General features: G+C 40.7%; 1 protein-coding gene and 1 non-coding gene across 4 annotated transcripts in view; one reads left to right on the plus strand and one right to left on the minus strand.

The window, feature by feature from the left end:
- Positions 1-27,304, plus strand: part of MID1 (midline 1) — a 643,355-nt gene that overhangs the window by 411,420 nt on the left and 204,631 nt on the right. The window lies entirely within an intron of this gene.
- LOC115804222 (U6 spliceosomal RNA) lies at positions 15,261-15,368 on the minus strand. Its single transcript, XR_004025090.1, has one exon. It is a non-coding gene; the product is annotated as a U6 spliceosomal RNA (small nuclear RNA).

The raw sequence follows: 27,304 nt of genomic DNA on the forward strand, positions 1-27,304 counted from the left end.
ACTGGTATTTTTTCCAGACGTGTATTTCCATAATTAAACATCCTAAAATACAAATCCCATTTTTATTTGTTATGTCTAGTCAGTAATTAGACCTCAGCTGGTAGGGCAATTTCAGAACAGAGTTTACCAATTTACATACTAATCCAGCAGAGTCTGGTGGGACGTGATTAGCATAGATTCAGTCAACATCTTAATTAGCCCTAATCCCAGCATGCACTCCGAGGTGCCTTACCCCACCCCCACCCTGGTGAGTCTTGTTTAGCTGACTTGTTTCCCTCAACAGATTCCCACTCTTCAAAGATGTTCTTCCAGTGTCCTTTTTCACAGGTGAAATGGTTGTATCTCAAAGTAGCATGCCAGACAAGGTGTTTTGTGTCAGGCCCAAGAAATGTGAGAAATCTGGTCAGGCAAATGATGAATACGTGAGTGTGAAGTCGAACCACATTGTGTTCTAGAATGTTAGAATAGACCCACTCTATCATCCCAGCCCCAGCTCTAGGTAGCAAGGTCTGTAAGCCATCCCACACCTAGGAGAGTCTTACTTCTTTTCTAAGACACTAGAGGATATTCCTTATTCCCATCCATGATCAGGAGCCCATTTCATTATTTGCCGTTTCTCATGTCAGGGAATTCCTTAAAGTTAACTGAGATCCCCCATGTTGCCTCTTTAAGCCTCTTGCGTCTCTGTCCGTCCGTAGTGGCGATGGAGGGCAGGTGGCCACCTTGCCTATGAAAAGCTCCTCAATTATGTCCTTAATCTTCTCTTCTCCAGATTGAATTTTTCCAGCTCCCTGAGTCGTTCCTCTCAGGCCCCTTTTCTTCAACTCTTTGATCTTCTTTGTGGCTTTGCCCCGAACTCTTGCCAAGTTTTCCACACCCCTCTTTAACTGTGGCGCTCGGAACTATAGGCAGAGCACCTTTGAAATAGTTTGCATGGCCAGATTTCTGCAGGCTGGGTAGCTAATACTTCAGTGTATCTCCATATTCGACTTACTTCTACGATCAGTGCTTGCTATTAGGTAGCTGGATAGCTTTGTTTATTCCTTTCCCATTTAAAAAAAAATTGATTTTTCTCTTTTTGTGTTATTCTGTAACCTAGAGGGCATTTCTTCTCTGTAATATTTAATTGCAGTTTATCAAAGGCATTTTGAGTTTCAATTTCAGTTTGCAAAGCTAGAAACCACTGGTAACTCTTGCTGAGGTTTGAAGTCATTGGCAAACTCACGTTGGGCATTACCAGCGAATCATTGTACCAACCAAGGGCTAACACCCTCAGCCCAAGCTCTTGGTTTTTTGTTCTCTGCCACCCTTCCCCCCTTCTGACCTGTGTCCCAGGACGTACTCTTTCCCTATTTCACACGCTCTTTTTCCTCTCTTTTTTTCTGTTTACTCATCCCTTCTTCCTCTGCTTCTCTTCCATTTTCGCTCAGTACCTTCCAGTTCTCCCTGCTGGAGATGGTTCCCCAGCCGGAACGTTTGTTGACTTATCATCGTTGGGAGTGACACAGTGGCTTCGCTCAAATCCAGCCACATAGCTCACGGATAGGAACAAGTCAAAAGCACCAACTGATGGATCTTATAAGAATCAAGAAGAAGGAGAAAACATGGCCACTTCAGCCCCAGCTGCCTAGCAATGCCAGCCAGGAGACTTCTGCATCCCTCTCTGGCACGCACCTTTCTGGCCACACAGAAAGAGCTAGTCAGAGCATTGATAGGTTTGTGCACAAAAGAAGCAACCTCCTTCACCTCCAGACTCTTACTTGATTTGTCAGGGGCCAAGTATGTGTTTTAAATTCCAGAAGGTGTCCAAACTTGTCTGAAAAGCCAAAGTCTGTATTGATCCCTGTCTAGAAACTTAAGAATCCTTGAGATTATAAAAGGTTTCTTCATGCATCTTTGGAGATTTTTTTTCATAGTTGTGTGTCTGTGGGCAGGGAGCAGGTGTGAGGGCTTTTGCATGGATGTCTTTATAGCCCAAAATATCTCTTGCTATTGAAAACTACAAAACTATAAAAACAGTTCAAATATCTCCTAATTCTTCAGGAGATGAAGAAGCAAACGCCTGCACATTGGGAGTTCCTGTTTGACTGGTTGGTTTGTTTTTATTTTTGTAGGGTAATTGAGTTTTGTGTGAATGTGTATTTGTTGTCATCTAAAATTTTAATTTTCCTTGCCGAAAAGTAATTCACACTCTAGATGTAGAATTGATAAACACATTTCCTTAATTTCCTTGCTTCCCATTCTAATTCCTGATCACTTTTCTGAAATCATGGTGAGGCAAATACACTCTCCCATCTTTCAACTGGCCAGTGAAAGAAGGGACTTTGGAGTTTACTAGTAACAGTCAAAACATAAGCCCTCAGAGTGACTTTGTTAGCTCAGGTTAAAAAAAGGAATTACTGGTGGGATGTAAGATGGTGCAGCCATTTTGGAAATATCCTGGTGGCTCCTCAAAAAGTTAAACATGAAGTTAACACATGACCCAGCAATTCATTTCTAGGTATAGCCCCAAGGGAAATGAAAACATATGTCCACGCAAAAACTCGTACATAAATGCCCATAACAGCATCATTCACAATAGCCAAAAAGTGGAAAGAGCCCAAATGTCCATCAACTGATGAAGGAATAAATAATATGTAGCAAATCCATGGAATGGAGTATTACTCAGCAATAAAAAGGACTGAAGTACCGGTACATGCTGCATTGCGCTGAGTAAAAGAGGCCAGTTACACAGGATCACATGTTCTGTGATTCCATTTGTATGAAATGTCCAGATTAAGTAAATCTCCGTATAAACAGAAAGTACATTAGTGGTTGTTCGGGGCTGGGAGTGGAAGGTGGGGGGAGTAGGGAGTGATGGTTAATGGATACAAGGTTTCTTTTATGGGAGCTGAGCCTGTTCTGTAAATTAGATTGTGCTGCTAGTTCTACAACTCTGTGGATATTCAAATAAAACCTTGACTTGTGCCCGTTAAATGAATAAACTGTATGGTATGTGAATTGTATGTCAGTGAAGCTGTTAGGGAAAGAAAAAGAGTTATGATACAGAGCCCAGTGTTCCAAAATGCTTTTATTTATTATAAGTTAAAAAGAGGGGGACTTCCCTGGCGGCGCAGTGGTTAAGAATCTGCCTACCAAGGCAGGGGACATGGGTTCGAGCCCTGGTCCGGGAAGATCCCACATGCCACAGAGCAACGAAGCCCGTGCGCCACAACTGAGCCTGTGCTCTAGAGCCTGCGAGCCACAACTACTGAGCCTGTGCGCCACAACTACTGAAGCCTGCACGCCTAGAGCCCGTGCTCCACAGCAAGAGAAGCCACCACAATGAGAAGCCCGCGCACCGCAACGAAGAGTAGCCCCCGCTCGCCGCAACTAGAGAAAGCCCGCGCGCTGCAACGAAGACCCAACACAGCCAAAAATAAATTAATTAATTAAATAAATAAAAAACGATAACTAACTCCTGTTATCGCTTTTAATTAAATATTTTCGCCAAGTGGCACTATTGGAGATGCCAGACAAGATAATTTAATCATGACCGTGGCCTTAGAGACTGTGGCTCAGAATGAAGTACCTTGAGCAAGGATGTGGAATCTGGTTTTGTTTTTCTTTTCATTTATTTTATTGAAGTATAGTTGTTGTGTTCATTTCTACTGTACAGCAAAGTGATTTAGTTATACGTGTATATACATTCCTTTTCATATTCTTTGCCATGATGGTTTATTACAGGATACTGAATATAGTTCCCCGTGCTCTACAGTAGGACCTTGTTGTCTATCCATCCTATATGTAATAATTTGCATCTGCTAATCTCAAACTCCCAGTCCATCCCTGCCCCAACCCCCTCCCCCTTGGCAACCACAAGCCTGTTCTCTATGTCCGTGAGTCTGTTTCTGTTTTGTAGATAAGTTCATTTGTGTCATATTTTAGATTCCACATATAAATGATATCGTACGGTATTTGTCTTTCTCTATCTGACTTACTTCGCTTAGTATGATAATCTCTAGGTCCATCCTTGTTGCTGCAAACGGCATTATTTCATTCTTGTTGACGGCTGAGTAGTATGGAGTCTGGGTTTTAATCCCCAACCTCACCTTGGCATGCCTTACAAGAGTAAGCTAGCGGTTGGACCTCTTTAGAAGTTAGCTGCCCGTTTTCTCAGTGAGAATAATGGTAACGACCTCTAGCAAGTTCACAGAATAATATTAGGATAAAATTAGGTGTGTGCTATCATGGCGCCTTAAAGAATGCCATGGAAAGGCAAAGACTTATTATATAACCAGGGGTATGTATTATAAATATCAAATATATGTATGTTTAATATGTTAATATTTAGGTTGAATTAGGTGATTCCTATGATTCTCTTGATCCTGACATTGTATGATTACACACCTCCGCACACATACACAGACACACGCGGTTACACCCAAGTGAAATATGAACAGACATTTACATTAGGTATAATCTTGGTTTGTGCTATGGTTTTTTTTTTTTTTTTTTGCGGTACGTGGGCCTCTCACTGCCATGGCCTCTCCCGTTGCGGAGCACAGGCTCCGGACGCGCAGGCCCAGCGGCCATGGCTCACGGGCCCAGTCGCTCCGCGGCACGTGGGATCTTCCCGGACCGGGGCACGAACCCGTGTCCCCTGCACCAGCAGACGGACTCTCAACCACTGCGCCACCAGGGAAGCCCCTGTGCTATGTTTTATATTCTTTTTTTTTAAATCTCTGAGCTTCACTCATGAAGAGGAGGAATGCAAAACTAGGATTTTAACTACCAAGTTTTTAAAAAGAGGACAACAAAGTTAAAGTGAGAGATCCAATGACACGACTAGGTTTATGGGAATTGTAAATGCTGTTTTAATAACTACTGGAGGGACGTCTGAAGTAGTAAAAGTAAATAGAGCTCTCACTTATAATTGTTTACAGAATTCTTTTCTGAGTGAATTGAAAATGTGGAGTACATAGAATTTTTGTTGAGAAAGTTAACTTATTGTCCAAAACTCCTTTGACTCCAGACCCCTACACAAGTGCTGGGAGTAATATGTCATATGGCTCTGTAATTGTAATATCTAAGCTCTACTGAGACAGCACATTTTTCTACAAGTCGGAAAAATACATTTTTATTCGGCATCCAAAGTGGATTTTTGCTCTAACTGTTTTGTAGTGTGAAATAGTTTAAGACACAAAAGGTTGCAAAACTAGTACTGAGAATTCATATGTACGCTTCATGCAGCTTCCCCCAATGATAACATTCCTCATAAGTACATAGAGTGTCAAACCCTGGAAATCGACACTGACAGAATACTGTCAAAAATCGATTTTCATAGTGGTAAAATTTCCCTGAGAAATTGGGCTGCAAATTATCACAGCTTGTCTCAAGTGTCACAATTGAAACTGTTTTCATTGGATCAAGCTTTTAATTATTAAAGAGTGTCATTTGATTCTTCACGTAAACAAATGTTGCCCTCAGTGGTTTTTTTTTAAATTACATGTATTGAAACCCCAGATAATGGTGCATTTTAGATTACATTTGTATCCAAAAATACTATTAAACTCCTTTTCAAAATATATTACTATTTTTTAACTCTGCTTTGCTTTCAAACAACACTTAGATCATTAAATTAGATCCTCATTGTTTCCTCAGAGGTGGCAGGCATTATTAAAATGTATTCTGCATATTTTGTTTCTGTAATTATGTCTAATCAGTGTGAATTGATGCTGTAGTAAAATACTTAATTAAAAACACACATTTGAGAGATAAGTGGGGAACAAAAGAGAAACTCTCCTACTTTGCTTCTAAGTGACAGAAATTGATAGAAAGTTGAAGTATTAGACAAGACCAGGAGCCTGGAAACAAAAATGTGTTAATAGGGAGAGAATGCAAATTTTCTATAGAAAGATCCTGGCCTTAAAACAAAAGCAAGGGCTTCATCATTGTGAATTCTTTTGCCCCTGCAGAATCAATTCTCAAAGATATGGAGATCTCATAAATGTCTCCAAAGACCAGTTAGCAACACCCAGCAAGTGAAGCTTTCTGAAAGAAATGCCTTCCCAGGCTGTGTAAATGCATGTGTCAAGGGGGAGAGACCCCAGCGCTGTCGTGATTGAGCAGGGCCTGCCGAGGCCCTTTCCTTTGTATCCTGATCATTTACATGACTTAAACACAACAATGTGCTCCATAGTCAATAAAACAAGACGCTTTTGCCATAGCAACAGTTTCAGAATGTGGCACAGCTTCGGTGCTGTCCCTGAGACAGAGAAAAGTACCATAAAGGAACACCCCTTATGAATATGTTCAGAGATTTCTTTATTCCACTAGTACTTGTTTCAGATGCCACTGGATTTAGGTTTTATTTATGCAGCCCATCTTTCCTTTGCTCTGGGAGAACGAGCTTTGTGTGTCAAAGTTGTGGACGTGACTGAGGGGTCAGAGGGTGGGAGTATATACTTGGCTGTGATGGAGATGGAATTCCAGAGTATCTTCGCGGAAAACTCTTAATGCTATCGAGGAAACCACGTAAAACTCAGGAATGTGCTATACATCCCTAAGTCGCTGGTTTCTTTGAAGATATGTAATAAACAGCCCTTTTAGCATTTGCACTTTTCAAGTCTTTCTATCACATATCAACATGTGCACATAATACCACACTCTTTAGAAAATCATAAGGAAATAAACTCTACGCTCAATGCTGTTGTGCAAAAGACATAGCACATGTGTTATCAAAGCTGTAATTAGGCTTCAGTGTTTTCCTTTTCTTTCAAGGTCATTTCCTGGCATGATAAAATTTTCTAGTTAAGAAAGAGCCCTCTCTTTTTTAAAAAGCAATCGTACTTGCTACAAGTTTGAGTCTAATGCAGCTGTGCTGGTAAATCTTCACTGAAGAAGGCAAATCAGAGAGGAAAAACATAATTTTAATGATCTTTTCTTTTTTCTCTTTTTTACCATGTGACATACAGTGGGTTTTACCTTTAGGAGATAGAGAGCTTGGTCGTTTGTAAGTAGTAAATTCTTTACCTTGAGACATTCGTGCTTCTTCGGAAAGATGTCCCTTCTGTGGCATATGGGTCTTGTCCCTTTTCCTCGTCTCTGTTCTCTTCGTTGATTGCTGGGAAGTAGCCAGCCCTTAACACTGGAGCTACTTATAGTGATAGATGAGGCATTGAATCTGTGCACCTGACTCCATAGTAATCTATAAATTAGTTATGAGCTGGTAATAAAAAATCCTAAACGTCCCTGCTTCTTGGGGAGCCGCAGACCCCAGGGGTCACCAGGCAATGAAAGATCAAACTGGACTCACCAGTGAAAACACAGTTAATGATTTACACACATCAGCATTTGACATTGGTACAATCTGAATCAAGAGATCCTTTGTTTGCTACATTGCGTCACTGACTGGTGCCCCGAAGACTGTAAATTTGGGCACACTGTTGTTAGGCCAAAGGGAGGTGAACACACAGAGGGTGAGTGTGTACTCACTCATAAAAGGTGAGCTGTGAGGGTCAGATTTTATGCACATGTTGGTGTCAACTAGAAAGTCACGTGGATATTGCAGTGACACATTCAGGAGGGTTGGAAACACCAAGATTGTGTGCGGGTGCAGAGTGGAAGGGATGACGAGTGGAGAAGCAATTATAATTCTCTTATCTCAGGCCAGTGAAGTCAAATTAATTTAACCAGACCTGGGGAGAAGTCCTCAGGGAGAAGGCCTTCCAAGTAAAATCCCACTGGAGACAACTTCAGCGACGCCAGAGAGGAGTGACTCCAGTTCACGTCTCTTGGTTACTCTACCATTCTCGAAACTGATTTCTCGAGCACAGCAGGGCTGGTGAGTTTCATAGCAGAAATTTCTGGCTCGATATCATAGGCATTTTACACGTTAAATTGTGCATTGGAGAATAAAGCGTGTCCTCCTAAGTCGGGATGCCTCGAATATTTAGCCTACTCCAAAGGCTGAGCAGGTTGGAGTCTTTTTGTGAACCTGGGGAAGAGGAATAGTCATCTTCATTTCGTAGGTCCTCTGATTTGCGAGGCTTTTTACAGGCAAAGGGCTACCACTGGAATGCTGTGGATCTGGTGGGCCACCGCTGAACAATAGGGAAATTTCACTAAGCCGAGCCAAGGCTAATTTTGAAGCGGTTCTAATACGTTCTCTGTTAAGTAGAGAGATTTGATTTCCTATCCTCCCTGTCACGCTCGAAGGATCTCAGAATTCTTGACAAAGCAGTGACAACAATACTGGCTGCGAGCAAAGGGAGCCCTCTTCAGATGGTCAGCCTTGTCTCCCAGATGCCGAAATCACTTTTTTTCTTACACGGTTCATCATTCAGAACTATTAAGCATTTTTCTGCTCTTTGTTAGAAGAATAGGTCCAAGATTTACATAGCAGTCTTTCCTCAGTCAGTTTGGTTGTTCACTCTGTCCCAAAAGATGAAAAGTAAACATGTTCAATATTTAATTCATATGTACCAGTAAAGACTCATCATTTTCTGGACCACACAGAATCCTTGTACAAGTTTTGGATATAATCTCTGCTTTTGTACTAATTCCAAAAAAAGTCAATGAAGTCTGAAGGCATTTGGCAAAAGAACTAAGGAATTTAACTCTGTGCTCAAAAAGTCAATGTTGCATAAATATTTGAACATAGTTATTGGAACACCCCTGGTTATCTGTTTAAGTTGTACTTTGCTCTTAGACAAAGAATCGTATCAGAGTATCATTCTCCCATAGAAATCTGCAGAGTAATGCTTGAATAGCTCCACATGCAAAGAAATTAAATTCCACAAGTTTATTGCCCTGTGGATATTGGGCAAAGAGACCGATGCCCACGTTACAGATGAAGCAGGTCATAACGAAAACTTGCCCTTATATTCGGCCTGTTTCAGTTACTCCACTATCAGGAAAATCAGCCAGACTCTCGGACAGAGGGCACATGGGGCCCAGTGGCAGCTCTTAGCCTCTTTACCATCCCAGTGGCTGCTTCTGTTCATCATCACATCGTTAGGCTCTTTTCCCCTAAACTGTTGCCATCAGCTTCGTAGATCCAACTCCTGTCCTTCAGGGCGTTCAGTAGGTGGGTTACTGTCTTTGTTTGGGCTCTCCTGGATGTAGATCTTGAAACAAAATTTCAAGCGCAAGTGATTTATTTGGAGGAGAAAGACAAAGGAGGGAAGGAAACCAATAAAGACTGTGTTTCAAGTAAGTTATCACCGTGGGCATCTGAAGCTTAATCCTACTGGGGAACTCTGGGAGCCAGTGTCAAACAGACTCCTCAGAGGTATCCCAGCCAAGTGACAAGGGAGTTGGGGTATTTATATACCAACTCTGGTCATTGACTAGGTAAGGACTGCACAGGGCCAGAGGTGGGAGACTACTTTAATTCTCCAGTACCTCTGACCTTGCCAGAGCAAGCAAAAATCGGTTCCAGCACCAGAGGAGGCTCTCTAGCAAAGAGATGTAGGGGCTGGCAGGTGTCAGGCCACCAGGCACAGAAATGGAAAGGCTTAAGGGAATACGAGTTGAGCGTTGACCTATCCAGCTCATACTATTCAGAACCATCTTCACTGTCTATGCACCCCAAAGGCAGCCCACAGACTCCACAGGTCTCTGCAACAACAGCCTTGTCAATATTCTTCCAGCAGAGAGAAAGAGTATTTCCTTATGACTTGTTTTTAAAGCTCATCATCTACTTCTGTGGTTTACAATTTACCATCTGGATATGAGAGCTCGTGGAGATTCACCTGACTTCCCAGGCCCCGCTGTATCTCAGACAGAGGATAAACCAAAAACCAAAAGAATAAGAGCATGAGAATCTGGGCCTAATGGAACAGAACATCCAAGGAGGAAGCTGGCTGTCAGTATTTGGCCGGTGGATAGCTCTCCTCTTCGCAGGAGGAGGTCTACACAGACAAGTGAGGCGTGGTGGCAGTAGGTCCGATGGTCAGTAACAGATGGAGAGTCGCATCATCAAGCAGTTGGCATTGGGAAGAGCCAACAGGAAGTGGCAGGTACAGACCCTTGGCCAAGGCCATGGGAAGGGGTCCAACCTGCAGGTTGTTGGGCATGGAGAGAAGGGGGGAGATGGTTCTTTGGCAACTTGTGAGGACAGAGCATAAGTGGGTAATGGCAACATGGGGGTTGGGAGGAGAAGCTTGGGATTGAGGGGCATAGTTCGAGTCACAGAATAAACTAAATGAATGGACAGAGCGTCGAGGCACTGACACGGACACAGGAAGCCCTTTCATTTTAGTCAGGATGTCTTTTGGTTGTAAATGGCAAAAGAAAAAATCTTTTATTTTAGGGAAAGGAATGGAAAGTTTGTTCGTGTTGGGTGTGTGTGCGAGAGGAGTGTATCAGCTATCCAGTGCTGCGTAACAAGCTATCTGTGAACTTAGTGGCTTAAGACAACAATCATTAGGTCATGATTCTGTGGGCCAGCAATTACCTGGACTCAGCTGGATGATTCTTCAGGTGGTCTCACCTGGGGTCACTCATGCGTCTGTAGTCAGCTGGCAGGTCGTCTGGGGACTGGTTGGTCTACGAAGCATCAGCTATGATGCTTGTACATGGTCTATATGATCTATGCTCTCCATGTCTCTCATCTTCTAGATGGCTGGCCTGGACCATTGCATAGGTTAATGGAAAGGTACCCGGCAGCAAGAGAGGGCAGCTCCCAAAGCACAAACACTTTTTAAGCCTCTACTTGCTTCACGTTCGCTGGTGTCCTGTTGACCTACAAGAGCTGTATGACCATGCCCAGATTCAAGGAGTGGATAGATTCTACTTTTTGATGGAATTTGGGGTCAAATTTTGCAATCTACTAGAGAAGGGCAGCTGAGGACCCACGGAATTAGGAATAGAACAGTGAAAGAATACAGCCTCTGCTTATTATCTTTTCTGTTCGTTCTCTACCCACTTCAGTCTCTTGGGCCAGCTGTCTTGACAAGACAGGGGCTCTCTGGTCACTTTCAGCTCTTGGGCTCACATCCTCACTACATCATAACCTGAGAGAAAAGTGTTCTTCTCTCTTAGGCCCAATTAAGAAAATTCTGAGAATAAAGCTGACTGACCTGGCCTGAGTGTTGGGGGATGAAGGTGGGTGGCTCTTTCCACAGATGGAAGCCATACAGAGCAGGCTGTCTCATGGCCCGTAGGGCAAGTCCAGGGTCTGAAGTGATTGAGTACTTACTATACTTCAGGTGTATGTTTTAAAAAAGAGGTTTGGCAAATATTGTTTCAATCTTCCCAACAACTTGTGATGGAAATGTTATTGTTCCCATTTTGTCAAGGAGGAAATTCAGGCTCGGATTGTTAAATAACATGGAACACATTTTGATCCAAGCCAACTGGACTCTAAAGTCAAGGTTTTCCACTACATACTGGTGTCACCCCACAAATGTACATTACTTAAGGTGAGAGGATCATATATTACCTTCCTAAGAGGTCCTCTCTGACTTCTTGTGTAAATTACAAACCCCACATCTTGCCGACAGTACTCCCACTGCCCCTTACCATATTCTGTTTCCCAATAGGGCTTATTTTCTAAGATACCGTATAATTTATTTTGTTTCTTGTTCCTTATCTTTCTATCATGCTATGGCAGCACATCAAAGACAGAGATTTTGTCAGTTTATTTCACTGATGTATCCTAAGCGTCTAGAACAGTGCCGGGCACATAGAAGGCACTTAGTAAAGATTTGTTGAATGAATGAATGTATCAGAGTGAGTCTTCTGTAGCACATAGTCCTATTGTTGCCCTTGACTCTACCCCCATGTCTACTGTGGGTTTCGGGGATTTTATACATTTTTATATCTCCAGTGCCCTACCCACTCTGGCATGTATAGGAGCCCCATAAATTGTTCTTAAGTAAATAACTGACTTACCCAAGAAAGGAAAAGTAGCTGATGCTATTGGAAGGGGAAATTCTTCTCATGACAAAAGTGTTTTCCCTATTTAGGTAATATTTTCAAGGTAGAGGAAGTACATGAATAAATTTATTAGGTAGAATAAGATCAAATTCCTTTTGGTTGCTGCTATATTTATATCTACATGTAACGATAACTATATTAGTGTCTATATCTACGTGCACTAAAGGTTCAGTTGACCCGGCAGAAATTCCACCTTTGCTAGAACTACCTCTGCTGAGAATAACCTTTTTTTTTTCATCTTCATTAGATGATAATTGCTTTACATTGTTGTGTTAGTTTCTGCTGTACAACAAAGTGAATCGGCTATATGTGTACCTATATCCCCTCCCTCTCAGGACTCCCCCTTACCCTCCCCGAGAATAATCTTTTTCTCTTCTCAAACTCTGTATATAAAACATGCTCTCCATAAATATTCATTGTCTGAATGACCGTAGAAATGGTACACAGATCTTCATAATGCTTCACTAAGGAGTGCGGTTAATTGAAGCTAAAGAACAGTTCTCTTAAAATAGTGGTAGAATTTTCTGTTACTCAAGGAGGATGCTTGGCAGGGACGACTTACACAACAGACATTTTTTGATAACTTTCTTTTGCATTCCCATGGAGGAAAACCTTAAAAGGTATGGCTAGGAATGACAGTAGCTTTTGGCAAAAGGCCTTAAAACTGTATCACTGTCTTTTTTAACCTCCATCTACAAAATAATTAAATTTTGTTATGTTTTCACATTGGGGGGAATTTTCTGATAATTTCCTTTTTCATGTTTCAATTCTTGTATTTTTCATTGGAAAAACAATGTTTCCCTTTTTTTTTCTAAATTTATTTATTTTGGGCTGTGTTGGGTCTTCACTGCTGCACGTGGGCTTTCTCTAGTTGCGGCGAGCCGGGGCTACCCTTCATTGTGGTGCGCGGGCTGCTCATTGCGGTGGCTTCTCTTGTTGTGGAGCACGGGTTCTAGGCACGTGGGCTTCAGTAGTTGTGGCACGCGGGCTCAGTAGTTGTGGTGCATGGGCTTAGCTGCTCCACGGCATGTGGGATCCTCCCGGACCAGGGCGCGAACCCGTGTCCCCTGCATTGGCAGGCGGATTCTTAACCGCTGCGCCACTAGGGAAGCCCTGTTTTCCTTTTTTTCTTTAAAGAAATGTAGGTTTCTATTTCTACCTTTTTGGTCGATGATATAAAAGAAAGATTAAGGCAGGTATAGACCTTGCCTTCCATTGTTAAGAGCAAATATTTTCTGAGAAATGTGCTGTGCTGATTTTTGCATTAACAATGCCTAGTGCCGGGCTTCCTTGGCGGTGCAGTGGTTAAGAATCCGCCTGCCAATGCAGGGGACATGAGTTCGAGCCCTGGTCCGGGAGGAGCCCACATGCCGCGGAGCAACTAAGCCCCTGTGCCACAACTACTGACCCTGAGCTCTAGAGCCCACGATCCACAGCTACTGAAGCCTGCGTGCCTACAGCCCGTGCTCTACAACAAGAGAAGCCACCACAATGAGAAACCCACGCACCGCAACGAAGAGTAGCCCCGGCTCGCTGCAACTAGAGAAAGCCCACACGCAGCAACGAAGACCCAACGCAGCCAAAAATAAATAAAACAAAATAAAAAATAAATAAATTTATAAACAAACAGAAACCAACGCCTAGTGCTGAAAATATGTTTTAGAGAGAATTTTGGTTATTGCACAGGAGTTGATTTCTAAGTCAGAAGGCAGAAATAAAACACGAGAATTAGTGAATCGGTCTTGCCTAAGTTAACTTAGAGTTGAAACTACTTAGTGCCTTAATTAAGCTTACATTTTATTCATTAATTTATACATTTGAAGGGTAATATCTAAGGCTGGGGAAACAACTCATACTTTGAAGTACAAATTCAAGGGACAGGAGGTAACCTCACTGTGAAAAGAACACATAAAACCAAGGGACCTGGCAGGCCGGGGGCGGAGCCGGAAGCTGAGGGCAGTAAAGGGTTCATGCCTCCCTCAGCAAGTCTTACTGAGCACCAGCCATATATCCAGCTCTATTCTGAATGCTGAGGCTACAGAAGTCAATGTAACAAGTCCCTGTCCTCATTCGGCTTATATTCTAATAGAGGGAGACAGACAATAAACCAACGAGTGTCTAATATGTCAGGTAGTGAGAGATGCTATGAAGACAAAGCTGCAGAAAGAGAGAGGAGTGAGGAAGTTGTCTTGTCATATGAAGTGTCTTGGAAAAGATAACAGTTGAGCAGAGACCCGAAAGAAGTGCAAATCATGCTGTTCTCCTGGGGGAGAGAATCCCAGGCAGAGAGAAGAGCAAGTGCAAAGGCCCTGACACGGGAGCATGAGGTGTGTGTCATGGATTGCCCGGCAATGACCTTTTAGAGGCTTGTAGGTGTTGCGTGAACTTTGGCTTTTACTCGGGTGCAAATGGGAGCCGTTGAAGAGTTTTGAGCAGAGGAGTTCAAAAGAATGACAGCTTTAAATAGGCTGGGGAGGGGGTGCAGGCCGAATGCACGGTAGAAGCAGGCACGCCTTAGGAGGCTACAGCAGGAATGCAATCAAAAGATGGGGGTGGCTTGGACCAGAGCAGTGGGATATGGTGAGAGGTCGTCAGATTCTAGCTGAGACTGACAGAATTTCCCGATGAACTGGATGTCAGATTTGAGAGAAAGAAACAAACCGTGGGTAACTACAAAGATTTTGGTCTGAGCATCTGGCTGTGTTCATGGCTGGCTCTAAACCGCTCAGTTGCTTTTAGGGATGTCATATGTTTAAAGGGCCAGAGATGGAACAGATAGGAGCAAATGTGTGCGGATTAGGCTAGTCACAGTATTCAAATCCAACAACGTGAAATGAATAGAGTATCAGTCCTACCATTAAACTAAGTGCAAAAAGGAAGAAATGTAGCTTGGCAGCCACTATTGCAGTATTTTTTTTATTAATTTTTATTGGAGTATAGTTGCTTTACAGTGGTGCGTTAGTTTCTGCTGTACAGCAAAGTGAATCAGCTATACGTATACATATATCCCCTCTTTTTTAGATTTCCTTCCCATTTCGGTCACCACAGGTGAGCACTGAGCAGAGTTCCCTGGGCTCTACAGTTGGTTCTCATTAGTTGTCTATTTTATACATAGTAGTGTATATATGTCAATACCAATCTCCCAGTCCATCCCACTCCCCCCTTCTCCCCCTGGTATCCATACGTCCGTTCTCTACATCTGTTTCTCTATTTCTGCTTTGCAAATATTTGTATCATTTTTCTAGATTCCACATATAAGCAATATTATACGACATTTTTTTTTCCCTTTCTCACGTACTTCGCTCTGTATGACAGTCTCTAGGTCCAGCCACGTAAAAAATATGGAACACTTCACAAATCTGCGTGTCATCCTTGCACAGGGGCCATGCTAATCTTCCCTGTATCATTCCAGTTTTCAGTGTATGTGCTGCCGAAGCAAGCACTGCAGTTTCATTTAGTTTTTACTCAAGCTATAGAACAACTGGAGCTAAGAAAAACAAAAGATCACGTGGGGACATAAAAACAGACCATATGAGAACAAGTTGGCTAATTGTAGGAGTAGCCCCAAAACAAAAGTGAACCAAGAAGCATGACGACTATCTTTGAATATCTGTAGGGCTGTTGTACAAAAGCAGAATTAAACTTAGTCAACACGACTCAAGTTTAAGCTGGGTCCTATAGGGAGAAGCTCCTGCAAGAAGCACTTTAGCTCAATGGAAGGATAGCTTTCCTTAACAGACACAGCCAGTGCCCTCAAAGATCTGTGAGCTCATCTCCAGCCTTGGGACCCTGATACGCTATATGTCCTAGCCTGCCAGCCAGCCAGGTGCAGAAGACCCAGGGGAAAATTCTGAGACCCTAGAAGATGGTGGTTGGGAGCCTGGGTGCGTGAGAGGAATCGGGACAGCAACTCCATGTTGGACTGTGATATGAGCATGAACTAAATCCTTATTGTGTCCAGCCATGGAGAATTGGGGGTCTTTTGTTGTAGCAGCTAGATTTACTTACCCTGACAGTATATCTTCTAACTTATAGAGCTTCCCAACTGTAGAAGGGATTGCAAGGAAGGGAATGAGTTTCCTGTCCCTGGATGTGTTCGAACACACTCACTTAGATGTGAAACTCTTGAGGCAAAAATCAAGCTGGAGATAAGTGACTTGAGCAAATAACTTGAGCAAGTAGTGCTTTTGAAAATTTTCCACTAAAGTATCCCTATCAACACAGAGGTTTCACTCCCTAGTGGCCGTGGGTTTAGTTTCCAGTGAACTTTCTTTGACATCTTTTGTTTTCATAATCTTATCTTAAACATGTATGCCGTCTCTGTATTTTTCTCTTTCTTTTAATATATATTTATTTTAATATATATCAGTTTATTTTACTATACATTTTTAAAAGTTATGAAGTGCATACTATTACTGAAGAGGACCATTTCTTTTCAGTCTTCCAGTGAGGTGGACCCTTTAGGATTAAGTGTTCAAAAATTACTATTTTCAAAGCCAAGCTATATCGAAATCAGTAAATTCATATTTACGCCCTGTTTCAAGTGAAATGCAAAACCAAATTCGAATGAGAATGTACATTGCATTTCATTAAGCTAAAAATTTTAAATCATTTCCTATGTTAATAGTATTCCACATTACATGGTTCGCATTAAAAAATTGTAATGCCAGCTAGAGTTCTTTGGGAAATGCTGGAGACTTCTTTATCTTCTAGGTAACATATATAGAAATTATTTCCATGGCATTTTTTTATTTAGATGGATATAACTTGTAATTCTGTTCTTGTGCCTGCTTACAAAAAGTAGAAGTTGCCATAAATGTGATACAACTCATAAAACGAAAACTCTGTTGCCATTAGCAGGCGCACACATTTACTTGCTTATATCTCCTGGTAAATGTGATTCAGCTACAAGGAGAGGTGGATTTCTCCTTTGGCATTTTCTCACAACCCCACATCTTCCTTTAAAACCAGCCAGGCCAGACAGAGTGGAAATGCAGAGTGTGTGTTACAAGCTGCAGGAGAAGATAAGCTGTCTAGGCTGTGCTTGAGAAAAGGAAAAAAAAAATGTATGTGCCTAAGGACATCATTTTCTTTACGGGCATTCTTCCTAGTGGATGTTTAGGTATAAATAATACCACTTATATGCACCTACTTAGAGGGGTAGCTGCTTTGCTTCCCTGGGAAGAATTTGTCCGTGGATTTTGCAAACTTTATCTGATATTTTTAAAGCCATTTCCCCATATTTAACTTTATATAGATTTTGAGCTAGCTTTCTTAATTATTAACTTGCCTTTCATTTTTAAATGGAAAATAGAAAACATGAGTGAAAGGAGATCATCGTAAGCGAGATCATCGTCACTGAGATGGTTAAGGGCATAGGACGAATCCACCAATTATTGTTAACTGTTGTATCATACATGAGAAATCCGGTATGGCAGAGATTGCTATATGGCCACCAAATCGTGTTATATTTTGTTTTTCTTCCTGGACACACAGGAAGACCATTTTTCCCCAGTTTCCCACATGAATAGGTCTCGATCATGTGACTGAATTCTATGTTGTGGGAAAAAGTGATGCAATCCGCCTGCGGCCTGACTCCTGTTAATATCGCACGTGATCCTCCTGCTGGCTCTCCCAGTGTCATATTACTGTTGAATTTCAAGGCATGAGACCAAGTCTTCGTATTGGCCACTAGATGGACATTGAATACTTTTATTTTATTAAAATATCTAACAAGATTTAGATATTTTAAACCAGGGAAGCCCTCTTCTTCTTTTTTTAAAAAGTCTCTCACACACAAATTAAAGCACAGTTCAAGGACTGATTCATTTCTTGGCATGACAGTATCATCAAGAATCCTGATGGGGCTTCCCTGGTGGCACAGTGGTTGAGAGTCCGCCTGCCGATGCAGGGGACACGGGTTCGTGCCCCGGTCCGGGAGGATCCCACATGCCGTGGAGCGGCTGGGCCCGTGAGCCATGGCCGCCGAGCCTGTGCGTCCGGAGCCTGTGCTCCGCAACGGGAGGGGCCACAACAGTGAGAGGCCCGCGTACCGCAAAAAAAAAAAAAGAATCCTGATGTGTCTCAGTTTTCCATTCTGCATCCTCACTAGGTAGCCTTACATCAGCAAGTGGTTGGAAGATGGTTGCCCTAGCTCCAGGCATCACCTCCTCACTCCCCCGTATCCAAAGGCAGGAAGTAGAGTTACTCTTCGCACATCCCCCCTTTTTGTGGCTTTGACAGTTCCACATCATCACGTGGAGTTGAGGAGAGCACACCTCCCTGAATATATTGCTGCCCCAGACCTGACAAAACTTGGGGGAGGGTGCTGTTAGCCAAGATTAAGGGGCCATGGCTATAGGACGGTCAACTACAAGTGTCTTCCAGGTACAGTCTCGCCTCTAATAAGTATTAGAAATGAGAGATATAATGAGAAATGCTAGAGCATGGGTTTGAATCAAAGGACTTAGGAAATTATTTAATTCAACCCTTACTTTACAGATGGATAAACTGAGTCCCAAACAGGTTAACTGGTTTTACCAGCTTACACAGCTAGATAAGGGTAGAGGTAGGACTAAAAGTGAATTTTCTGATGGCCAGTTTAGTGTGTATCTATACATATCATTGCTTAATAGCCAATAGACTGTTGATTACAATATTATGATACATGGTACTTGGTTTTTGGGTTTTGGTTTTCAACTTGTCAAGGGAAAAGAGCCTCTTATTGAGCTTTGAATCTCCAGTGGGTAGCACAATGTCCTATATTCAAGAATAGTAGGGGGGAGGGATAAAGTAGGAATTTGAGATTAACATATACACACTACTATATATAAAATATGTAAACAATAAGGACCTACTGTATAGCACAGGGAACTCTACTCAATATTCTGTAATAACCTATATGGGAAAAGAATCTGAAGAAGAATAGATAGATAGATAGATAGATAGATAGATAGATAGATCGGTTGATCTGAATCACTTTGCTGAATACCTGAAACTAACACAATATTTAAAATCAACTACACTTACGTAAAAGAGAAAAGAATAGTAGAGTTCATGTTTGTACCCTATTTAATGATTGGTTGTATTTAATTCTTACCTTAACCCCTAGAGGTACATGAAAAAACTGAAGCAGTTTTGGGACTTACCCAAAGTTACGTGGTCATTGAGGCATTGTAACAAAAGCATAGCTACAAAAGCATATGCTCAGATATACAATAGAGGGAAAGCCTCAGAGAAATCTGTTTTTATGCTGCTGATAAGCACATGTATGAAACCTTAGAAATGCCATTGGCAGTGGACTCTCATATTCTTCTGCCGGAGGTGAAGGTAAAAATAAAACATAACTGGAATAGTTAGAACCTGTGGCTGGAGATTACTGAGGAATTTTGTTCAATACTTTTTCAGAAAGATGAGAGGCACACAGTGATGTGTACAAGGTGAAAGGAAAACTAACTTTTGACAACGGGAGGAGGTCCCTAAAATGAGGAATGAAGAACACGGCTGAGTCATTTGTGATAATTCTGCTTTTCTTTTACCTGCACAGAAGACCATTCTGCTGCTCAGTGATTTCATCCAGGACCACATTTGAATGGCACTGACTGTAGTTGCCATAGTTACCTGCACAAAGGGACAGGATTGTCGTGCTGAGGTTCACTACACGCTTTGGACACATGGAATCAGATGCCTCCTTAAGCCTACAACCACCGCCCCCCCCCCCCCGCCAAATTATAACCTGTTTCTTTTTGGTAACATGGGTACTAAATGCGTTTGATTCATCCATTTCCAATTTATCATCTGTTACCTTTCGGGTTTAAGGTTTTCTAAAACAAAAGTAGCACTTTTTAAAAAAAATATTTGTTATCGCTTAATTTTTTTCCTTCTAGTTTTATTGAGATATAATTCACATACAAGTTTTAAGTTTAAGTTACACAGCGTAATTATTTGACTTACATACATCATGGAATTATTGCCAAAGTAATTTTAGTGAACAACCCATCATCTAAAGTAAAAAAAAAAAAAAAAAAAAAGGAAAAATGTTTTCCTTGTAATGAGAACTCTTAGGATTTACTCTCTTAACACCTTTCATATATAACATACAACAGTGTTAATTATATTACTCGTTTGTATATTACCTCCCTAGTACTTACTTATCTTATTTATTTATTTATTTATTTATTTTATACAGCAGGTTCTTATTAGTCATCCATTTTATACACATCAGTGTATCCATGTCAATCCCAGTCTCCCAATTCATCACACCACCATCCCCACACCCCCGCCACTTTCCCCCCTTGGTGTCCATACGTTTCTTCTCTACATCTGTGTCTCAATTTCTTCCCTGCAAACCGGTTCATCTGTACCATTTTTCTACGTTCCACATATATGTGTTAATGTACGATATTTGTTTTTCTCTTTCGGGCTTACTTCACTCTGTATGACAGTCTGTAGATCCATCACGTCTCAACAAATGACCCAATTTCGTTCCTTTTTACGGCTGAGTAATATTCCATCGTATATATGAACCACATCTTCTTTATCCATTTGTCTGTCGATGGGCATTTAGGTTGCTTCCATGACCTGGCTATCGTAAATAGTGCTGTGACGAACATTGGGGTGCGTGTGTCTTTTTGAATTATGGTTTTCTCAGGGTATATGCCCAGTAGTGGGATTGCTGGATCATATGGTAATTCTATTTTTAGTTTTTTAAGGAACCTCCATACTGTTCTCCATACTGGCTGTATCAATTTACATTCCCACCAACAGTGCAAGAGGGTTCCCTTTTCTCCACACCCTCTCCAGCATTTGTTGTTTGTAGATTTTCTGATGATGCCCAGTCTAACTGGTGTGAGGTGATACCTCGTTTGCATTTCTCTAATAATTAGTGATGTTGAGCAGCTTTTCATGTGCTTCTTGGCCATCTGTATGTCTTCTTTGGAGAAATGTCTATTTAGGTCTTCCGCCCATTTTTGAATTGGGTTGTTTGTTTTTTTAATATTGAGCTGTATGAGCTGTTTATATATTTTGGAGATTAATCCTTTGTCCGTTGATTCGTTTGCAAATATTTTCTCCCATTCTTAGGGTTGTCTTTTCGTCTTGTTTATGGTTTCCTTTGCTGTACAAAAGCTCTGAAGTTTCCTTAGGTCGCATTTCTTTATTTTTGTTTTTATTTCCATTACTCTAGGAGGTGGATCAAAAAAGATCTTGCTGGGCTTCCCTGGTGGCACAGTGGTTGGGCGTCCGCCTGCCAATGCAGGGGACATGGGTTTGTGCCCCGGTCCAGGAAGATCCCACATGCCGCGGAGCAGCTAGGCCCGTGAGCCATGGCCGCTGAGCTTGTGCGTCCGGAGCCTGTGCTCTGCAACGGGAGAGGCCACAACAGTGAGAGGCCCGCGTACAAAAAAAAAAAAAAAAAAAAATCTTGCTGTGATTTATGTCATAGAGTGTTCTTCCTATGTTTTCCTCTAAGAGTTTGATAGTGTCCAGTCTTACATTTAGGTCTGTAATCCATTTTGAGTTTATTTTTGTGTATGGTGTTAGGGAGTATTCTAATTTCATTCTTTTACATGTAGCTGCCCAGTTTTCCCAGAATCACTTATTGAAGACTGTCTTTTCTCCGTTTTATATCCTTGCCTCCTTTGTCATAGATTAGTTGACCATAGGTGCGTGGGTTTATCTCTGGGCTTTCTAACTCGTTCCATTGATCTATGTTTCTGTTTTTGTGCCAGTACCATATTGTCTTGATTACTGTAGCTTTAGAGTATAGTCTGAAGGCAGGGATTCTGATTCCTCCAGCTCCGTTTTTTTCCCTCTAGGCTGCTGTGGCTATTCGGGGTCTTTTGTGTCTCCATACAAATTTTAAGATTTTTTGTTCTAGCTCCGTAAAAAGTACCATTGGTAATTTGATAGGGATTGCACTGAATCTGTAGATTGCTTTGGGTAGTGTAGTCATTTTCACAGTATTGATTCTTCCAATCCAAGAACATGGTATATCTCTCCATCTGTTGGTATCATCTTTAATTTCTTTCATCAGTGTCTTGTAGTTTTCTGCATACAGGTCTTTTGTCTCCCAAGGTAGGTTCATTCCTGGGTACTTTATTCTTTTTGTTGCAGTGGTATATGGGAGTGTTTCCTTAATTTCTCTTTCAGATATTTCATCACTAGTGTATAGGAATGCAAGAGATTTCTGTGCATTGATTTTGTATCCTGCAACTTTACCAAATTCATTGATTAGCTCTAGTAGTTTTCTGGTGGCTTCTTTAGGATTCTCTATGTATAGTATCATTTCATTTGCAAACAGTGCCAGTTTTACTTCTTCTTTTCCAATTTGTATTCCTTTCATTTGTTTTTCTTCACTGATTGCCGTGGCTAGGACTTCCAAAACTATGTTGAATAATAGTGGTGAGAGTGGACATCCTTGTCTCGTTCCTGATCTTAGAGGAAATGCTTTCAGTTTTTCACCATTGAGAATGATGTTTGCTGTGGGTTTGTCATATTTGGCCTTTATTATGTTGAGGTAGGTTCCCGCTGTGTCCACTTTCTGGAGAGTTTTTATCATAAATCGGTGTTGAATTTTGTCCAAAGCTTTTTCTGCATCTATTGAGATGATCATATGGTTTTTCTTCTTCAATTTGTTAATATGGTGTATCACATTGATTGATTTGCGTATATTGAAGTATCCTTTCATTCCTGGGATAAATTCCACTTGGTCATCGTGTATGATCCTTTTAACATGTTGTTGGATTCTGTTTGCTAGTATTTTGTTGAGGATTTTTGCATCTATATTCATCAGTGAGATTGGTCTGTAATTTTCTTTTTTTGTAGTATCTTTGTCTGGTTTTGTTATCAGTGTGATGGTGTCCTCATAGAATGAGTATGGGAGTGTTCCTTCCTCTGCAATTTTTTGGAAGAGTTTGAGAAAGATGGGTGTTAGCTCTTCTCTAAATGTTTGATAGAATTCACCTGTGAAGCCATCTGGTCCTGGACTTTTGTTTGTTGGAAGATTTTTAATCACAGTTTCCATTTCAGTGCTTGTGATTGGTCTGTTCATATTTTCTATTTCTTCCTGGTTCAGTCTTGGAAGGTTATACCTTTCTAAGAATTTGTCCATTTCTTCCAGGTTGTCCATTTTATTGGCATAGAGTTGCTTGTAGTAGTCTCTTAGGATGCTTTGTATTTCTGTGGTGTCTGTTGTAACTTCTCCTTTTTCATTTCTAATTTTATTGATTTGAGTCCTCTCCCTCTTTTTCTTGATAAATCTGGCTAATGGTTTATCAACTTTGTTTATCTTCTCAAAAAACCAGCTTTTAGTTTTATTGATCTTTGCTATTCTTTTCTTTGTTTCTATTTTGTTTATTTCTGCTCTGATCTTTATGATTTCTCCCCTTCTGCTAACTTTGGGTTTCGTTTGTTCTTCTTTCTCTAGTTCCTTTAGGTGTAACGTTACATTGTTTATTTGAGATTTTTCTTGTTTCTTGAGGTAGGATTGTATCACTACAAGCTTCCCTCTTAAAACTGCTTTTGCTGCCTCCCATAGGTTTTGGATTGTCATGTTTTCATTGTCATTTGTCTCCAGGTATTTCTTGTTTTCCTCTTTGAGTTCTTAAGTGATCTCTTGGTTATTTAGTAATGTATTGTTTAACCTCCATGTGTTTGTGTTTTTTACATTTTTTTCCCCTGTAATTCATTTCTAATCTCATAGCATTGTGGTCAGAAAAGATGCTTGATATGATTTCGATTATCTGAAATTTACCGAGGCTTGATTTGTGACCCAAGATGTGATCTGTCCTGGAGAATGTTTGTGCGCACTTGAGAAAAAAGTGTAATCTGCTATTTTTGGATGGGATATCCTATAAATATCAATTAAATCTATCTGGTCTATTGTGTCATTTAAAGCTTCTGTTTCCTTATTTATTTTCATTTTGGATGATCTGTCCATTGGTGTAAGTGAGGTGTTATAGACCCCCACTATTATTGTGTTACTGTCGATTTCCTTTTTTATAGCTGTTAGCAGTTGCCTTATGTATCGAGGTGCTCCTGTGTTGGGTGCATATATATTTATAATTGTTATATCTTCTTCTTGGATTGATCCCCTGATCATTATGTAGTGCCCTTCCTTGTCTCTTTTCTTTCTTTTTTTTTTTTCTTAACATCTTTATTGGGGTATAATTGCTTTACAATGGTCTGTTAGTTTCTGCCTTATAACCAAGTGAATCAGTTATACATATACATATGTTCCCATATCTCTTCCCTCTTGCATCTCCCTCCCTCCCACCCTCCCTATCCCACCCCTCCAGGCGGTCACAAAGCACCGAGCTGATCTCCCTGTGCTATGCGGCTGCTTTCCACTAGCTATCTATTTTACGTCTAATGATGAGTGATGTTAGCATTCTTTCATGTGTTTGTGGGTAATCTGTATATCTTCTTTGGAGAAATGTCTATTTAGGTCTTCTGCCCATTTTTGGATTGGGTTGTTTGTTTTTTTGTTATTGAGCTGCATGAGCTGCTTGGAAATTTTGGAAATGAATCCTTTGTCAGTTGCTTCATTTGCAAATATTTTCTCCCATTCTGAGGGTTGTCTTTTGGTCTTGTTTATGGTTTCCTTTGCTGTGCAAAAGCTTTGAAGTTTCATGAGGTCCCATTTGTTTATTTTTGTTTTTATTTCCATTTCTGTAGGAGGTGGGTCAAAAAGGATCTTGCTGTGATTTATGGCATAGAGTGTTCTGCCTATGTCTTCCTCTAAGAGTTTGATAGTGTCTGGCCTTACATTTAGGTCTTTAATCCATTTTGAGCTTATTTGTGTGTATGGTGTTAGGGAGTGATCTAATCTCATACTTTTACATGTACCTGTCCAGCTTTCCCAGCACCACTTATTGAAGAGGCTGTCCTTTCTCCACTGTACATTCCTGCCTCCTTTATCAAAGATAAGGTGACCATATGTGCGTGGGTTTATCTCTGGGCTTTCTATCCTGTTCCATTGATCTCTCCTTCTGTTTTTGTGCCAGTACCATACTGTCTTGATTACTGTAGCTTTGTAGTATAGTCTGAAGTCAGGGAGTCTGATTCCTCCAGCTCCCTTTTTCGTTCTCAAGATTGCTTTGGCTATTCGGGGTCTTTGGTGTTTCCATACAAATTGTGAAATTTTTTGTTCTAGTTCTGTGAAAAATGCCAGTGGTAGTTTGATAGGGATTGCATTGAATCTGTAGATTGCTTTGGGTAGTAGAGTCATTTTCACAATGTTGATTCTTCCAATCCAAGAACATGGTATATCTCTCCATCTATTTGTATCATCTTTAATTTCTTTCATCAGTGTCTTATAATTTTCTGCATACAGGTCTTTTGTCTCCTTTGGTAGGTTTATTCATAGATATTTTATTCTTTTTGTTGCAATGGGAGTGTTTTCTTGATTTCACTTTCAGATTTTTCATCATTAGTGTATAGGAATGCAAGAGATTTCTGTGCATTAATTTTGTATCCTGCAACTTTACCAAATTCATTGATTAGCTCTAGTAGTTTTCTGGTAGCATCTTTAGGATTCTCTGTGTATAGTATCATGTCATCTGCAAACAGTGACAGCTTTACTTCTTCTTTTCCGATTTGGATTCCTTTTTTTCCCTTTTCTTCTCTGATTGCTGTGGCTAAAACTTCCAAAACTATATTGAATAAGAGTGGTGAGAGTGGGCAACCTTGTCTTGTTCCTGATCTTAGTGGAAATGCTTTCCGTTTTTTACCGTAGAGGATGATGTTAGCTGGTGGTTTGTCATATATGGCCTTTATTATGTTGAGGAAAGTTCCCTCTGTGCCTACTTTCTGCAGGGTTTTTATCATAAATGGTGTTGAATTTTGTCCAAAGCTTTCTCTGCATCTACTGAGATGATCATATGGTTTGTCTCCTTCAATTTGTTAATATGGTTTATCACATTGATTGATTTGCATATATTGAAGAATCCTTGCATTCCTGGAATAAACCCCACTTGGTCATGGTGTATGATCCTTTTAATGTGCTTTTGGATTCTGTTTGCTAGTATTTTGTTGAGGATTTTTGCATCTATGTTCATCAGTGATATTGGCCTGTAGTTTTCTTTCTTTGTGACATCCTTGTCTGGTTTTGGTATCAAGGTGATGGTGGCCTCACAGAATGAATTTGGGAGTGTCTTCCCTCTGCTATATTTTGGAAGAGTTTGAGAAGGATAGGTCTTAGCTCTTCTCTAAATGTTTGATAGAATTCGCCTGTGAAGCCGTCTGGTCCTGGGCTTTTGTTTGTTGGAAGATTTTTAATCACAGTTTCAATTTCAGTGCTTGTGATTGGTCTGTTCATATTTTCTATTTCTTCCTGATTCAGTCTTGGCAGGTTGTGCATTTCTAAGAATTTGTCCATTTCTTCCCGGTTGTCCATTTTATTGGCATAGAGTTGCTTGTAGTAATCTCTCATGATCTTTTGTATTTCTGCAGTGTCAGTTGTTACTTCTCCTTTTTCATTTCTAATTCTATTGATTTGAGTCTTCTCCCTTTTTTTCTTGATGAGTCTGGCTAATGGTTTATCTATTTTGTTTATCTTCTCAAAGAACCAGCTTTTAGTTTTATTGATCTTTGCTATTGTTTCCTTCATTTCTTTTTCATTTATTTCTGATGTGGTTTTTATGATTTCTTTCCTTCTGCTAACTTTGGGAGTTTTTTGTTCTTCTTTCTCTAATTGCTTTAGGTGCAAGGTTAGGCTGTCTATTCGAGCTATTTCCTGTTTCTTAAGGTGGGCTTGTATTGCTATAAACTTCCCTCTCAGAACTGCTTTTGCTGCATCACATAGGTTTTGGGTCGCTGTGTCTCCATTGTCATTTGTTTCTAGGTATTTTTAAATTTCCTCTTTGATTTCTTCAGTGATCACTTCGTTATTAAGTAGTGTATTGTTTAGCCTCCATGTGTTTGTATTTTTTACAGATCTTTTCCTGTTATTGGTATCTAGTCTCATGGTGTTGTGGTCGGAAAAGATACTTGATACAATTTCAATTTTCTTAAATTTACCAAGGCTTGATTTGTGACGCAAGATATGATCTATCCTGGAGAATGTTCCATGAGCACTTGAGAAGAATGTGTGTTCTGTTGTTTTTGGATGGAGTGTTCTATAAATACCAATTAAGTCCATCTTATTTAATGTATCATTTAAAGCTTGTGTTTCCTTATTTATTTTCATTTTGGTGATCTGTCCATTGGTGAAAGTGGGGTGTTAAAGTCCCCTACTATGAATGTGTTGCTGTCGATTTCCCCTTTTATGGCTGTTAGTATTTGCCTTATGTATTGAGGTGCTCCTATGTTGGGTGCATAAATATTTACAATTGCTATATCTTCTTCTTGGATTGATCCCTTGATCATTATGTAGTGTCCT

The sequence above is a fragment of the Delphinapterus leucas genome, chromosome X (genome assembly GCF_059928025.1).
Source record: "Delphinapterus leucas isolate spDelLeu-1000000601 "Yukka" chromosome X, BTC_Dleu_Yukka2, whole genome shotgun sequence".
Classification (NCBI taxonomy): Eukaryota; Metazoa; Chordata; class Mammalia; order Artiodactyla; family Monodontidae; genus Delphinapterus; species Delphinapterus leucas.